This window comes from Cupressus sempervirens, chromosome 2 (genome assembly GCF_028749045.1).
Source record: "Cupressus sempervirens isolate cs-2001-9-10 chromosome 2, ASM2874904v1, whole genome shotgun sequence".
In the NCBI taxonomy this organism is placed as follows: Eukaryota; Viridiplantae; Streptophyta; class Pinopsida; order Cupressales; family Cupressaceae; genus Cupressus; species Cupressus sempervirens.
The window spans coordinates 558,957,412-558,972,411 of record NC_143119.1 but is presented as its reverse complement, the minus strand read 5'-3'; the positions used below and the strand labels follow the sequence as shown (position 1 = coordinate 558,972,411).

General features: G+C 49.6%; 2 non-coding genes and 1 pseudogene across 2 annotated transcripts in view; all 3 read right to left on the bottom strand.

The window, feature by feature from the left end:
* LOC149573943 (25S ribosomal RNA) overlaps nucleotides 1-325 on the bottom strand; it is a 3,402-nt gene extending 3,077 nt beyond the window's left edge. Inside the window, exon 1 of the ribosomal RNA XR_016360987.1 lies at nucleotides 1-325. This exon is cut by the window's left edge and continues 3,077 nt beyond it. This is a non-coding gene — a ribosomal RNA (25S ribosomal RNA).
* Nucleotides 326-549: 224 nt separating this feature from the next.
* Nucleotides 550-703, bottom strand: LOC149573942 (5.8S ribosomal RNA). Its single transcript, XR_016360638.1, has one exon. It is a non-coding gene; the product is annotated as a 5.8S ribosomal RNA (ribosomal RNA).
* A 719-nt stretch (nucleotides 704-1,422) lies between these two features.
* Nucleotides 1,423-2,112, bottom strand: LOC149573941 (18S ribosomal RNA; annotated as a pseudogene; the record flags this gene model as incomplete).
* Nucleotides 2,113-15,000: the final 12,888 nt, after the last annotated feature.

The window sequence follows — 15,000 nt, the reverse complement described above, 5'->3', positions numbered from 1 at the left end:
CCGTATTTAGCCTTGGATGGAATTTACCACCCGATTAGGGCTGCATTCCCAAACAACTCGACTCGCCGACAACGCCTCATGGTGCGACAGGGTCCGAGCCCGACGGGGCTCTCACCCTCTTCGGCACCCCCTTCCAGGGGACTTGGGCCTGGTCTGTCGCTGAGGATGCTTCTATAGACTACAATTCAACAGGCGCGGCCATCGATTTTCATGCTGGGCTCTTCCCAGTTCACTTGTCGTTACTAGGGGAATCCTGGTAAGTTTCTTTTCCTCCGCTTATTGATATGCTTAAACTCAGCGGGTACTCACGCCTAACTTGGGGAAGCAGTAGAGATGCAGCAATGCCCGCACTGCGACAGGCCGCTGAGCCCAGAATAAAGTTCCTCGCGAGGAATCATTCGATCGGCGCAAACCAACACCGGCCTTTGCGAGCCACCACTCGTCGGGATAGGTCAATGAACCTCGTGCTCATTTTAGCTGACCGCGCACCACTTGCAGACACGGACAGCCATCTCCGCTCCTCGCCGGGGAGGGCAAAATTTTGTAGTGCGACGCCCAAGCAGACATGCCCTTGGCCGAGGCCTCGGGCGCAACTTGCGTTCAAAGACTTGATGATTCATGGGATTCTGCAATTCACACTAAGTATCGCATTTCGCTACATTCTTCATCGTGGTGAGAGCCGAGATATCCGTTGTCGAGAGTCATGATTTTGTTTTGTTTTTGCCTTTCAGCGACCAAAGCGCGCAAGGTGCTGGCTCGTGCTTCGTTCTTTGGATTTCTAAGGTGCGCGATGCACCCGTGTGTTGTTGGGTGTTGACACATCCCAAACCCCGAGCACCCAATGGGTGCGACGAGGAATGCTATGGTGTGTCCCCGCCCCATCCCCTCGCAAAGGTGGGAGGTGAAGCATGGGAGAGCTGTGTCAGCGGACGGGGCCCCTGCCCCACAAATCATGCGAGTGCACCCATCCTAAACATAGAATGCTCCAAGCGATGAGTCAACACACCTGGGCAAGGCAATGGGGGGTTGCGGCAGTCTCGACTTGCCGCCGTCGAAATGACAGATCCCTGGCACAGCGCCGCGCACACGATCAGACCGTAAAATCTCAATGGGGGACGAGGCCCGGACCCCCTCTGAACTGCAACCGAGCAGAGACCTCTCACTCCGATGTGGATGTCGTTCGAAGGCACCGATCCTATAATCTAGATTGCATTCGAGTCTCTTCTTCGCCCCGTGGGGAATCCCCGCTTTTGATCATGGGCATTCAATGTGACCCTCGACCTCGATGGTGCTAGACCCGTAGCTTGGCCATCTAGCACATCGCTGCAGGGCTGAGTGTCTACATGTCATCAAGATTTTGGGGGCGGGGAGGAGGCCAGCTCCATCCCCTACATGATTCAGGGTCTCGAACCGACAATGATCCTATCGCAGGTTCACCTACGGTAACCTTGTTACAACTTCTCCTTCCTTTAAATGATAAGGTTCAGTGAACTTCTCGCGACGTCACCGACAGGAACCACCGTTGTCGCCGCGATTTGAACACTTCACCGGATCATTCAATCGGTAGGAGCGACGGGTGGTGTGTACAAAGGGCAGGGACGTAGTCAACGTGAGCTGATGACTCGCGCTTACTAGGAATTCCTCGTTGAAGATCAATAATTGCAATGGTCTATCCCCATCACGATGCAATTTTTCAAGATTTCCCAAACCTTTCAGGCCAGGGAGAGAAACTTGTTGGTTGCATCAGTGTAGCGCGCGTGCAGCCCAGAACATCTAAGGGCATCACAGACCTGTTATTGCCTCAAACTTCCATGGCCTAGGAGGCCATAGTCCCTCTAAGAAGCTGGCCACGAAGGGGAACCTCCACGTAGCTAGTTAGCAAGCTGAGGTCTTGTTTGTTAACATAATTAACCAGATAAATTGCTCCACCAACTAAGAATGGCCATGCACCACCACCCATAGAATCAAGAAAGAGCTCTCAATCTGTCAATCCTTACTATGTCTGGACCTGGTAAGTTTCCCCGTGTTGAGTCAAATTAAGCCGCAGTCTCCACTCCTGGTGGTGCCCTTCTGTCAATTCCTTTAAGTTTCAACCTTGCGACCATACTCCCCTCGGAACCCAAACACTCTAATTTCTCAGAAGGTGCTGGCGGAGTCCTTAGAGCAACATTCGCCGATCCTTGGTTGGCATCGTTTATGGTTGAGACTAGGACAGTATCTGATCATCTTCGAGCCCCCAACTTTTGTTCTTGATTAATGAAAACATCCTTGGCAAATGCTTTTACATTCGCTCTGTCATGAATCCAAACATAATCCGCCACACAAGCAACAAGAATGACGTTCACAGCACATGCAGGACTCGCAACGCTCAAAGATTTCGCACAAGAGGAAAGTGTCCCATCGTCGACCGGAGAGGGCCGAACAGGGAGCCTCGATTCACAGGCGCTTGGGAAGAACATCCCGTGCGGAACCCTTTACCCTCAAACTCGCTGCCGCCACTACTCAAAAAGAAGCCTCGAGTCTGTATGAGATGCATCGCGCATGTAGCCGCCTCAATTGTAAGGCCACTCAGAGACATCCATTTCCCAGGCATATGCCTCCTACATGCCTGTTGAGGTGCACCCACACAGACAAAATCCTTCTTGATTGCAACAAACATTTTCCCATGACGAAGAGCTGGTTACTGAAGTGCCAACAGAGACCACCGTGCTAAAGGGTGAAGGGCCGTGCGAGTCAAAAACATGGCTGGTTATGCGATTGGCGGGGGCATCACTGTGCACGCGACCACCTCAATTATAAGGCCGCCCAAGGGCATCGTGTATAAAAACACCCCCTCCACACATTTATAGGTGATGAGAGCCCGCCCGCATAAATGGACATGTCTAACCTCTGGCAAATATCTCCTTTCCTAGCACAGCCTCGCTAACCGTTCCCCATGACACGTGATCTGCCAGCACAGGTACAGAAAAGTTCCTACGGCTGAACACTCACACTAGCATTTTCGGACAAGCTTCAATTTCATGCACATGCACATACCGAAGAACTGGCACTGCGAGGGAACCACCCACGAGCACCCACATCTCAGCAAAAAGCATTTGTGCGATTTCTTCCCCTAGATAGACACGTTGGGCCTGCACTTGTCGGAGCATTGCAAAGACGAGCGCTCTGGTTCGCAGGAGCCTGAGAAGAACATCTCGTATGAAACTCGTTCCCCCAAAATGCTCGAATCACAAATGCTTGCAGCAGGGTCATAATGCAAAGATGTACACCGTGCACGTGACCGAGTAAGGACACTCAGAGACATCCATTTCCCAGGCATATGCCCCCTACACGCTTTTTGGTGCACCCCGTACAAACGACCATACTTCAAAAAGCCCTCCCAGAATTTTGCATCTGAAGAGAGAGATGAAATGCCTTGGGCTTTTTTTCCACACAATGCAAACATCGAACACTCTCTTTAGGGGGGAGCTGAAGAAGAGTATCTCCCGCAGAACCCACGAGCCGCAGCCGTTCGGATCGCACAAGGCAGGACAGGGCATGGAGAGTTTCCACATCCAAACAAAAATTATCGGTAATACTCTACGCTTCTACTAGCTTGGACCACAAAAGGCTGTCACGATAGTGCCATGCACTTCTGTAGGATGAGACAATGAAGAGGCGAGCACGCACCGAGAACGCACTAGCAAATAAATTATGCGGCAACCAAACCTTTCGCCGGCCCCCCTCTCAATCCCAAGGCTCTACCGATCGGCAAAAACTTAGGGTGGAGAGTGGACCCTTGATGAAATTAGGGACATCGAGCAATGCACTCGTGCAACCATCTCTTTCCTTCTTGCCGTCTGGGCAGGATAAAAATGCAATGATAGAACGTGCCAATGAGACGGAGCCCTTGGCTAAAAGATACAACTCCATACACACTCAGCAACAAGCGCATCTTAGAATCGAACACCAAATGTGCAGTGTGTTGCAAGCCATGCAGAAACCTACATATAGGGTATATCCATCAAAATAAAGCGACAAGTACTTCCCACCAGCTCTGCCATTGTGATTACCGAATGGGATAATACTCACCACCACAGATTAATGACCATCATTACCGTCTCGGAATAGATACAAGCACATTGAGCTTCATCCGATCACCTGGATGAATTTCACCTTGAAGGGGCCCAATCCAAAAGTTTTGGAGGTCATCTCCTAGAACTCTCAAGAACAAGGCCCATCTTACATGCAAACTCTACTACTGCGCAAACATAAGTTGCAATTAAAGAGAAATTGCAAGGCCATCACAATGACCCGAGGCCAATGCTCCGACTAAGTCAATTTTCTCTTGCAATCACCATGCCGCCGTTCATAGAGAGATCTCCCCATTCACTTTTGACGCAACGCACAATCCAAGGGCTAGACGTGAGCTTTCCCTTGAAAGGCCACTTTCCAAGGCATCCCCTGATGACACATTGGAACGACAACTGTTGTCGAACCATTTCCCAATGTTGTCCCGATCAAGTTGGCATAGAGCCGCTAGATGAGGGCTCCCATTTTAGATCGAGTTTTAAAATCCCCACGAAGATGTGGTGAGGGCTAGCAACCACTGCCAAACCTTTTTTCGAAATTGCACCAGCTAAGTGACTAGAAAACATGCTTTACGCGAATTTTTGCTAGAGCACCAAGCACCCACCTCATGGCTAGAGACAAGGGCTCGCCATTAGATCAACTTCGAAATCGCTGAACAGACGCGCTGTAAAATGGCAACCGCTGCCAAGTCTCTTCCATAGTTGCATCGGTCAAGTGATCAAAGAAGGTGATCTAAGAGAGGGTCCAATCGTAGGCATTCGTTGGGGGATTCAGGCTGATGGCATAAATTTATGCAATACCCGAGCAACACCGGACGAAGGTGCTAGACGAGGGCTCCCATTTTAGATCGAGTTTTAAAATCACCAAGTAGACGCGGTGAGGGCTGGCAACCGCTGCCAAACCTTTTTCAGAAATTGCGGTAGCTGAGTGACAAGAAAACATGATCTAAAGGAGATTCCAGTTATAGCACCCTCGAGGGTGGGCTTCATGCCCCTCTAATTGATTCAACGTCGGCGTCCACCGTTTCAAAATCTGACATATCCATCCGCCCTGACAGCGGCGTTGAATCAATGAGGGGGGCATGGGAGAGGCTCGCGGCAACCACCTCTCCCATTGTAGCCACGATAGGCACGCAAAAAATTTTTGCTAGAGCGCCAAGCACCCACCTCATGGCTAGAGACAAGGGCTCGCGATTAGATCAACTTCGAAATCGCAGAACAGACGCGGTGTAGAATGGCAACCGCTACCAAGTCTCTTCCGTAATTGTGTTAGTCGAGTGATCGAAAAAGGTGATCTAAGAGAGGGTCCAAGCGTAGGGCATTCGTTGGGGTAATCGCGCCGATGTCAAAAATTTATGCAATACCCAAGCAACACCGGACGGAGGTGCTAGACGAGGGCTCCCATTTTAGATCAAGTTTTAAAATCACAAAGAAGATGCGGTGAGGGCTGGCAATCATTGCCAAACCTTTTTCCAAAATTGCGCCAACTGAGTGACAAGAAAACATGATCTAAAGGAGAGTCCAGGAATAGCACCCTCGAAGGTGGGCTTCATGCCCTTCTAATTGATTCAATGTCGGCGTCCACCGTTTCAAAATCTGACATATCCATCTGCCCTGACAGTGGCGTTGAATCAATGAGCTGGGCACGGGAGAGGCTCGCGGCAACCACCTCTCCCATTGTAGCTGTGATAGGCTCGCAAAAAATTTTGCTAGAGCGCCAAGTACCCACCTCATGGCTATAGACAAGGGCTCACCATTAGATCAACTTCGAAATCGCAGAACGGACGCGGTGTAGAATGGCAACTGCTGCCAAGTCTCTTCAGTAATTACGTCAGTCGAGTGATCGAAGAAGGTGATCTAAGAGAGGGTCCAAGCGTGTAGGCATTCGTTGGGGGATTCGCGCTGATGGAAAAAATTTATGCAATACCCGAGCAACACCGAACGGAGGTGCAAGACGAGGGCTCCCATTTTAGATCGAGTTTTAAAATCACCAAGTAGACGCGATGAGGGGCTGGCAACCGCTGCCAAACCTTTTTCCGAAATTGCGCCAGCTGAGTGACAAGAATACATGATCTAAAGGAGAGTCCAGGAATAGCACCCTCGAGGGTGGGCTTCATGCCTCTCTAATTGATTCAACGTCGGCGTCCACCATTTCAAAATCTGACATTTCCATCCACCCTGACAGCGGCGTTGAATCAATCAGGGGGGCACGGGAGAGGCTTGCGGCAACCACCTCTCCCATTGTAGCAACGATAGGCACGCAAAAATTTTTTCTAGAGCACCAAGCACCCACCTCATGGCTAGAGACAAGGGCTCACCATTAGATCAACTTCAAAATTGCTAAACAGACGCGCTGTAGAATGGCAACCACTGCCAAGTCTCTTCCGTAGTTGCGTCGGTCGAGTGATCGAAGAAGGTGATCTAAGAGAGGGTCCAAGCATAGGCATTTCCTGGGGGATTCGCACCGATGGCATAAATTTATGCAATACCCGAGCAACACCGGACGGAGGTGCTAGACGAGGGCTCCCATTTTAGATCGAGTTTTAAAATCACCAAGTAGACGCGGTGAGGGCTGGCAACCATTGTCAAACCTTTTTCCGAAATTGCACCAGCTGAGTGATAAGAAAACATGATCTAAAGGAGAGTCGAGAAATAGCACCCTCGAGGGTGGGCTTCATGCCCCTCTAATTGATTCAACATCGGCGTCCACCATTTCAAAATCTGACATATCCATCTGCCCTGATAGCGGCGTTGAATCAATGGGGGGGGCATGTGAGAGGCTCGCGGCAACCACCTCTCCCATTGTAGCCATGATAGGCACGCAAAAAATTTTGCTAGAGTGCCAAGCACCCACCTCATGGCTAGAGACAAGGGCTCGCCATTAGATCAACTTCGAAATCACTGAACAGACGCGCTGTAGAATGGCAACCGCTGCCAAGTCTCTTCCGTAGTTGCGTCGGTCGAGTGATCGAAGAAGGTGATCTAAGAGAGGGTCCAAGCGTAGGCATTCATTGGGGGATTTGCGCTGATGGCATAAATTTATGCAATACCCGAGCAACACCGGACGGAGGTGCTAGATGAGGGCTCCCATTTTAGATCGAGTTTTAAAATCACCAATCAGACGCGGTGAGGGCTGGCAACCACTGCCAAACCTTTTTCTGAAATTGCGCCAGCTGAGTGACAAGAAAACATGATCTAAAGGAGAGTCTAGGAATAGCACCCTCGAGGGTGGGCTTCATGCCCCTCTAATTAATTCAATGTCAGCGTCCACCATTTCAAAATTCTACATATCCATCCGCCCTGACAGCGGCATTGAATCAATGAGGGGGGCACGAGAGAGGCTCACGGAAACCACCTCTCCTGTTGTAGCCATGATAGGCATGCAAAAAAATTTGCTAGAGTGCCAAGCACCCACCTCACATCTAGAGACAAGGGCTCGCCATTAGATCAACTTTGAAATCGTTGAACAGACGCGCTGTAGAATGGCAACCGCTGCCAAGTCTCTTCCGTAGTTGCGTTGGTCGAGTGATCGAAGAAGGTGATCTAAGAGAGGGTCCAAGCATAGGCATTCATTGGGGGATTCGCGCCAATGGCATAAATTTATGCAATACCCAAGCAACACCAGACGAAGGTGCTAGACGAGGGCTCTCATTTTAGATCGAGTTTTAAAATCACCAAGTAGACGCGGTGAGGGTTGGCAACCGCTGCCAAACCTTTTTTCGAAATTGCGCCAGTTGAGTGACAAGAAAACATGATCTAAAGGAGAGTCCAGGAATAGCACCCTCGAGGGTGGGCTTCATGCCCCTCTAATTGATTCAACGTCGGCGTCCACCATTTCAAAATTTGACATATCCATCCGCCCTGACAGTGGCGTTGAATCAATGAGGGGAGCACGGGAGAGGCTCGCGGCAACCACCTCTCCCGTTGTAGCTGCGATAGACACACAAAAGATTTTGGTAGAGCGCCAAGCACCCACCTCATGGCTAGAGACAAGGGCTCACCATTAGATCAACTTCGAAATCACTGAACAGACGCGCTGTAGAATGGCAACCGCTGCCAAGTCTCTTCCGTAGTTCCGTCGGTCGAGTGATCAAAGAAGGTGATCTAAGAGAGGGTCCAAGCGTAGGCATTCGTTGGGGGATTTGCACCGATGGCATAAATTTATGCAATACCCAAGCAAGACCGGATGGAGGTGCTAGGCGAGGGCTCCCATTTTAGATCGAGTTTTAAAATCACCAAGTAGACGCGGTGAGGGATGGCAACCGCTGCCAAACCTTTTTCTGAAATTGCACCAGCTAAGTGAGAAGAAAACATGATCTAAAGGAGAGTCGAGGAATAGCACATCCAGGGTGGGCTTCATGCCCCTCTAATTTATTCAACGTCGGTGTCCACCATTTCAAAATCCAACATATCCATCCACCTTAACACCGACGTTGAATCAATGAGAGGGGCACAGGAGAGGCTCGCAGCAACCACCTCTCCTATATAAGCTATTAGTGCGAGGCTCGCTCTGCATTAGAAATTAGCAAACACACCGACATCCACCTTAAAAATCCAAATCCTTTAAAATTCCTACCAAACAGCCATTCACGACCCAATTTTTTATGAGGTCGGCAGAGGAGCAAAAGATTGTCCTCGGTTAGGAGATGTGAGTTCATGGAGCTGAGGGACTGAAATGGTCATCGAGCTCATCCGATCAACTGGATGAATTTCACCTTGAAGTGGCCCAATCCAAAAGTTCCAGAGGTCATCTCCTGGAACTCTCGAGAACAAGGCCCATCTTACATGCAAACTCTGCTACTGTGCAAACATAGGTTGCAATTAAAGAGAAATTGCGAGGCTGTCACAATGGCCCGAGGCCAATGGCTCCGACTAAGTCAATTTTCTCTTGCAATCACCATGCCACCATTCACAGAGAGATCTCCCCATTCACTTGTGAAGCGATGCACAATCCAAGTGCTAGACGCGAGCTAGCCCTTGAAAGAAAGACCACTTTCCAAGACATCCCCCATTCGCTTGTGACACGATGCACAACCCAAGTGCTAGATGCGAGCTCGCCCTTGAAAGAAAGACCACTTTCCAAGACATCCCCCGATGACACATTGGAACGAAAACCACTGTCGAGCCATTCCCAATGTTGTGCCGATCGAGTTGGCATAGAGGCGACCTTAGGGAGCTCCCGCGTAGCAATCGGGATGTGCTTTCATACCCATCCCTCACAAAAACCGATCTTAGCTGTGAACAAATTTTGCCACAATGACACCATTGGAACGATGACCGCTGTCGAACAACTCCCAAATTTATTATGAGGTCATCTAAGGAGCAAAAGATTGTCATCAGTTAGGAGATGTGAATTCATGGAGCCAAGGGACTGAAATGGTCATCGAGCTGATCCGATCAGTTGGATGAATTTCACCTTGAAGGGGCCCAATCCAAAAGTTCCGGAGGTCATCTCCTGGAACTCTCAAGAACAAGGACCATCTTACTTGCAAACTCTACTACTGCGCAAACATAGGTTGCAATTAAAGAGAAATTGCCAGGCCATCACAGTGGCCCGAGGCCAATGCTCCGACTAAGTCAATTTTCTCTTGCAATCACCATGCCGCCATTCACAGAGAGATCTCCCCATTCACTTGCGACACGATACACAATCCAACTGATAGACGCGAGCTCACCCTTGAAAGGCCAAGCCACTTTCCAAGACATCCCCCGATGACACATTGGAATGACAACCACTGTCGAACCATTCCCAATGTTGTGCCGATTGAGTTGGCACAGAGGCGACCTTAGGGAGCTCCCGCATAGCAATCGGGATGTGCTTTCGTACCCATCTCTCACAAAAACCAATCTTAGCTGTGAACAAATTTAGAATCCAAGTCTCGTATCCATCGATATCGTTGGCACTAGGTCTATATATTCAAAGGCCACGGAGAGGTTCCGATAAGAGAAGCTCCCCTGCTCGCTCGCACAAACATCCCAAATGCTAGACACAAGCTACCACCCTTATCATCGCTCTCCAGATCGCCGCAATGATACATTGGAATGACAACCATTGTCGAACAACTCCCAAATTTGTGTCGATGGAGTGAGAAAGACGAGAAACTTTGGGGAGCCGCGCATGGCAAACGGGCTGCTGCTTTATTCCACTCTTATATATAGATCCGATGTCGTTGATTTCATTTCGAATCTGAGGCTGCATTCATCCTTGGTCACACAAGCAATGGCTCTTCTCATCGAATGGTCACGGGGAGCTTTCGATTACAAAGGCTCCCTTGTCACCCGTGATGCGCAGCCCAACTGCTAGACGACGGCTCACCCTTCAGATCACTGCCCAGGCAACCACCACAATGGCACCATTGGAATGACAACCACTGCTGAACCATTCCGAAATTTTTTTGCCAAAGAAGTTGTTGCAAAGAGAACGACTTTGGGGAGAGCCCCCTTGCATAGCAAAATCAAGATGTCTTTACGGCAGCTGGATGGGATTTGAATTCATGGAGCCAAGGGAGTGAAATGGTCATCGAGCTCATCCGATCAACTAGATGAATTTCACCTTGAAGGGGCCCAATCCAAAAGTTCTGAAGGTCATCTCCTGGAACTATCAAGAACAAAGGCCAATCTTACATGCAAACTTTGGCACAGAGGAGATCTTAGGGAACTCCCGCGTATCGATCAGGAAGTGCTTTCGTACCCATCTCTCACAAAAACCAATGTTAGCTGAACAATTTTATAATCCAAGGCTCGTATCCATCAATTTTCTCTTGCAATCACCATGCCACCATTCACAAAGAGATCTCCCCATTTACTTGTGACGATGCACAATCCAAGTGCTAGACGCGAGCTCGCCCTTGAAAGGCCATGTTCCAAGACATCCTGATGACACATTGGAACGACAACTATTGTTGAACCATTCCCAATGTTGTGCCGATCGAGTTGGCATAGAGGCGACCAAACAGCCATCCACGACACCATTTTTGGAGCTCGACCAAATGGGCTCGGCCATAACGGCTCGCCCAGATCGGCTCGGATAGCATGGCTTGGCCAGAACGGCTTGCCCAGAATAGCTCATCGAGATCGGCTCGGCCAGCATGGCTCGACCAGATCGGCTCAGCCAGAACGGTTCGCCCAGATCAGCTCGGCCAGCATGGCCTGGCTAGAATGGCTTGGCCAACATGGCTCAGCCAGAACAGCCCGCCTAGATCGGCTCAGCCAGAATGGCTCACCCAGATCGGCTTGACCAGCATGGCTTGCCCTGAACGGCTCGGCCAGATCGAGTCGGCCAGAATGGCTCGCCCAGATTGGCTCGGCCAGCATGGCTCGGCCAGAACGGCTCGGCCAGATCGGGACGGTGACTTGATGAACGGACTTAGAGATTCGAATTGGTAGGCCGACCTGGTGGGGTGACTTGATGAACGCACTTGAAGGGTCAACTTGGTGGGGTGACTCTATGAACGGACCTAAAGAGTTGACTTGGTAAGAGTACTTGGCGAGGTGACTCGATGAAAGGACTTAAAGAGTCAACTTGGTGAGAGTACTTGGTGGGGCGACTTGATGAACGCACTTGAAGAATCAACTTGGTTAGAGTACTTGGTGGGGTGACTTGATGAACGGACTCAAAGAGTCGACTTGGTGAGAGTACCTGGTGGCTCGACTTGATGGGCAAACTTAAAGAGTCGACTTGGTGAGAGTACTTGGCGGGGTGAACTGATGAACAAACATAAAGAGTCGGCTTGGTGGGAGTGCTTGGTGGGCCGACCTGGTGGGGTGACTTTATGGACAGACTTAAAGAGTCAACTTGGTTAGATTACTTGTTCTGGTGACTTGATGAACGGACTTGAAGAGTCGACTTGGTGGGGTGACTTGATGAAAGGACTTAAAGGGTCGACTTGGTGAGAGTACTCGGCGGGGCGACTTGATGAACGGACTTAAAGGGTCAACTTGGCAGGGTGACTTGATGAACGGACCTAAAGAGTTGACTTGGTGAGAGTACTTGGCGGGGTGAACTGATGAACGAACTTAAAGAGTCAACTTGGTGGGCCGACTTGATGAACGGACTTATAGAGTCGACTTGGTGAGAGTAGTTGTTCTTGTGACTTGATGAACAGACTTAAAGAGTCAGCTTGGCAGGGTGACTTGATGAAAGGACTTAAAGAGTCGACTTGGTCAGGTGACTCGATGAACGAACTTAGAGGGTCGACTTTGCGGGGTGACTTGATGAACGGACCTAAAGAGTTGACTTGGTGAGAGTACTCAATGGGGTGACCTGACGAACAGACTTAGAGAGTCAACTTGGTGAGAGTCCTTGGTGGGCCGACCTGGTGAGGTGACCTGGTGAGCGGGCTCAAAGAGTCAACATGGTGAGGTGACTCATTGAGTCAACATAGTGAGGTGACTCATGGTGAGGAGCTATCCTTGAGGTGACTTGGTGGGCCTACTTGATTAGTCAACTTGGTGAGCCAACCTGACGAGCTGACACGGTGAGTGGGCTTAAAGAGGCGACGACTTGGTGGGGTAACTTGGCAAGCCAACTTATCAAGGCGAGATGGTGAGTCGACTTGGTGAGCTGACTTGTTGAGCGCACTTAAAGAGTCAACTTCGTGAGGTGACTCGGCGAGTTAGCCCACTGATGCGACTTGGGCGGGCCGACCTGGCGAACGAACTGAAAGAGGCAACTTGGGCGGGCTGACCTTGTGAGCGAACTTAAAGAGTTGACTTGGCAACGTACTTGAACAACCGACTTGGTGAGCTGACATGGTGAGTGGGCTTAGAGAAGCAACTCGGTGGGGCAACTTGGTGAGCACACCTGCTGGGGCAAGGTGGTAAAACGACTAGGTGATTCGACTTGGTGAGCTGACTTAGGGAGCTGACTTGGTGAGTGAACTTAAGGGGTCGACTTGGTGAGGCAACCTGAATAGTCAACTCGGTGAGGTGACTTGGGGAGCCGACATGGTGAGCGGTCTTAAAGAAGAGGTGACCTGGTGGGGCAACCTAGTGAGGCGAGATGGTAAGTCATCTTGGTGAGTTGGCTTGAGGAGCTGTGAGTGGACTTAAATAGTCAATCCTTGATTTGGCAAAGACCACATGGTTAGATGACTTGGTGAGCCGACCTTGCTAGCAAAATTAGCAAGCAAACTTATAGAATCGACTTGCTATCCCAAGCCAGGATCGCACGCCTGGGTCGACCCAACTTGGGTCACCCGACTAGGTCAACCCATCTCCGTCGCCCCAGGCTCGGGCGACCCGACTGGGTCGCCAGAGTGGGTCGACGAGGGGAAAAAAAAAAAAACCAGAAAACATCATGGCTAAATTTTGGGCATTACAAAAAAAAAAAAATAATAAGTTACCCGCTTTTGGATCAGGCACAAGTTTCAGTTGACGTATTGCCGAGCCGACTCGAGGCGTTATGCCTAGCTAGCCAGATTCGAGGTAGGGTAGCCGAAACAATCCGATTTGAGAATTTTCTTTATAAAAAGAGGTCATGATAGGCCTCGTAAGGCAAAAAAGAATGAAATTTTGTGAGTTCAAAAAAAAATGTTACCTGGTTTTGGATCGCGCACAGGGCTAGGGTCACGTAGCATCGAGGTGCCCTGGGTGACATGATTCGAGTGAAAAGTCGACGGTGGCATGAGTCGTACAAAAACATTGGAGGCCATTAAGGCTTAAGGTGCTTTGAGTTGAGGTTGCCGAGGTGGGTCGGGTTGAAAACTTTGGGCGTTAACCAAAAAGAAAAAGTTAACCACTTTTGGATCATGTACACGGCTCGGTGCACTTAGAATCAAGTCGAGCACGGTGACATGAGTCGTGCGAAAAATTTGGAGACGACTCGAGTCGGGGCATCTGACTCTATTCGAGTTCAAAACTTTGGGACTTGACAAAAAAAAGAAAAAAGAAAAAGTTACCTGGTTTTGGATCACGTAAGTGACTCGAGCCACTCAGAATCAAGGCGAGTGCGATTACATGAGTCGAGCAAAAAAAAAATGGAGGCGGTTAATGCTCGAGGCAATTCGAGTTGGGGTAGCTGAGTCGATTCAAAAACTTTGGCCATTAGCCAAAAAAAGAGTTAATCGCTTTTGGATCACGTACATGACTTGGGGCACATAGAATCAAGTCAAGCACGGTGACATGAGTGGTTCGAAAAAATTGCAGGCGATTAAGGCTCGAGGCGATTTGAGTTGGGGTTGCTGACATGATTCAGGTTGAAATCTTTGGGTGTTAACCAAAGAAGGAAGAAGTTAACCAATTTTGGATCACGTACATGACTCGGGGCACCAAGTCAAGCACGGTGACATGAGTCCTGCGAAAAAATTGGAGGTGGTTAAGGCTCGAGGCGATACGAGTTGGGGTTACCGACACAATTTGGGTTGAAAACTTTGGGCGTTAACCCAAAAAAAGAGTTGACCGCCTTTGGATCACGCACATGACTCGGTGCACTTAGAATCATGTCGAGCACGGTGACATGAGTCGTGCAAAAAAATTGGAGGCGGTTAAGGCTCGATGCGATTCGAGTCGGGGTTCGGGTAATTGGGGCGATTCGTGTCGGGGTTGCCGACACGGTTCAAGTTGAAAACTTTGGGCATTAACCCCCCAAAAAAAAAGAGGTTGACCTCTTTTGGACCACGTACATGACTCGGGGCACTTAGAACCAAGTCAAGCATGGTGACATGGGTTGTGCAAAAAATTCGGAGGCGATTCAAGTCGGGGTAGCCAACTCGATTTGAGTTCAAAACTTTGGGAGTTAACCAAAAAAATAAGTTGACCGATTTTGGATCACGTACATGAGTCGTCTGCCCTCGCAAAAATTACAAAACCCGGGGACCCGCCTGGAATTTGCAGTCAGAAGCTTTTTCTGCCCTCACAAAAATTTACAAACCCCACCCGCTCGAAATTTGGACTTGGATGTTTTTTTTGCCCTCGCAGAATTTACAAACCC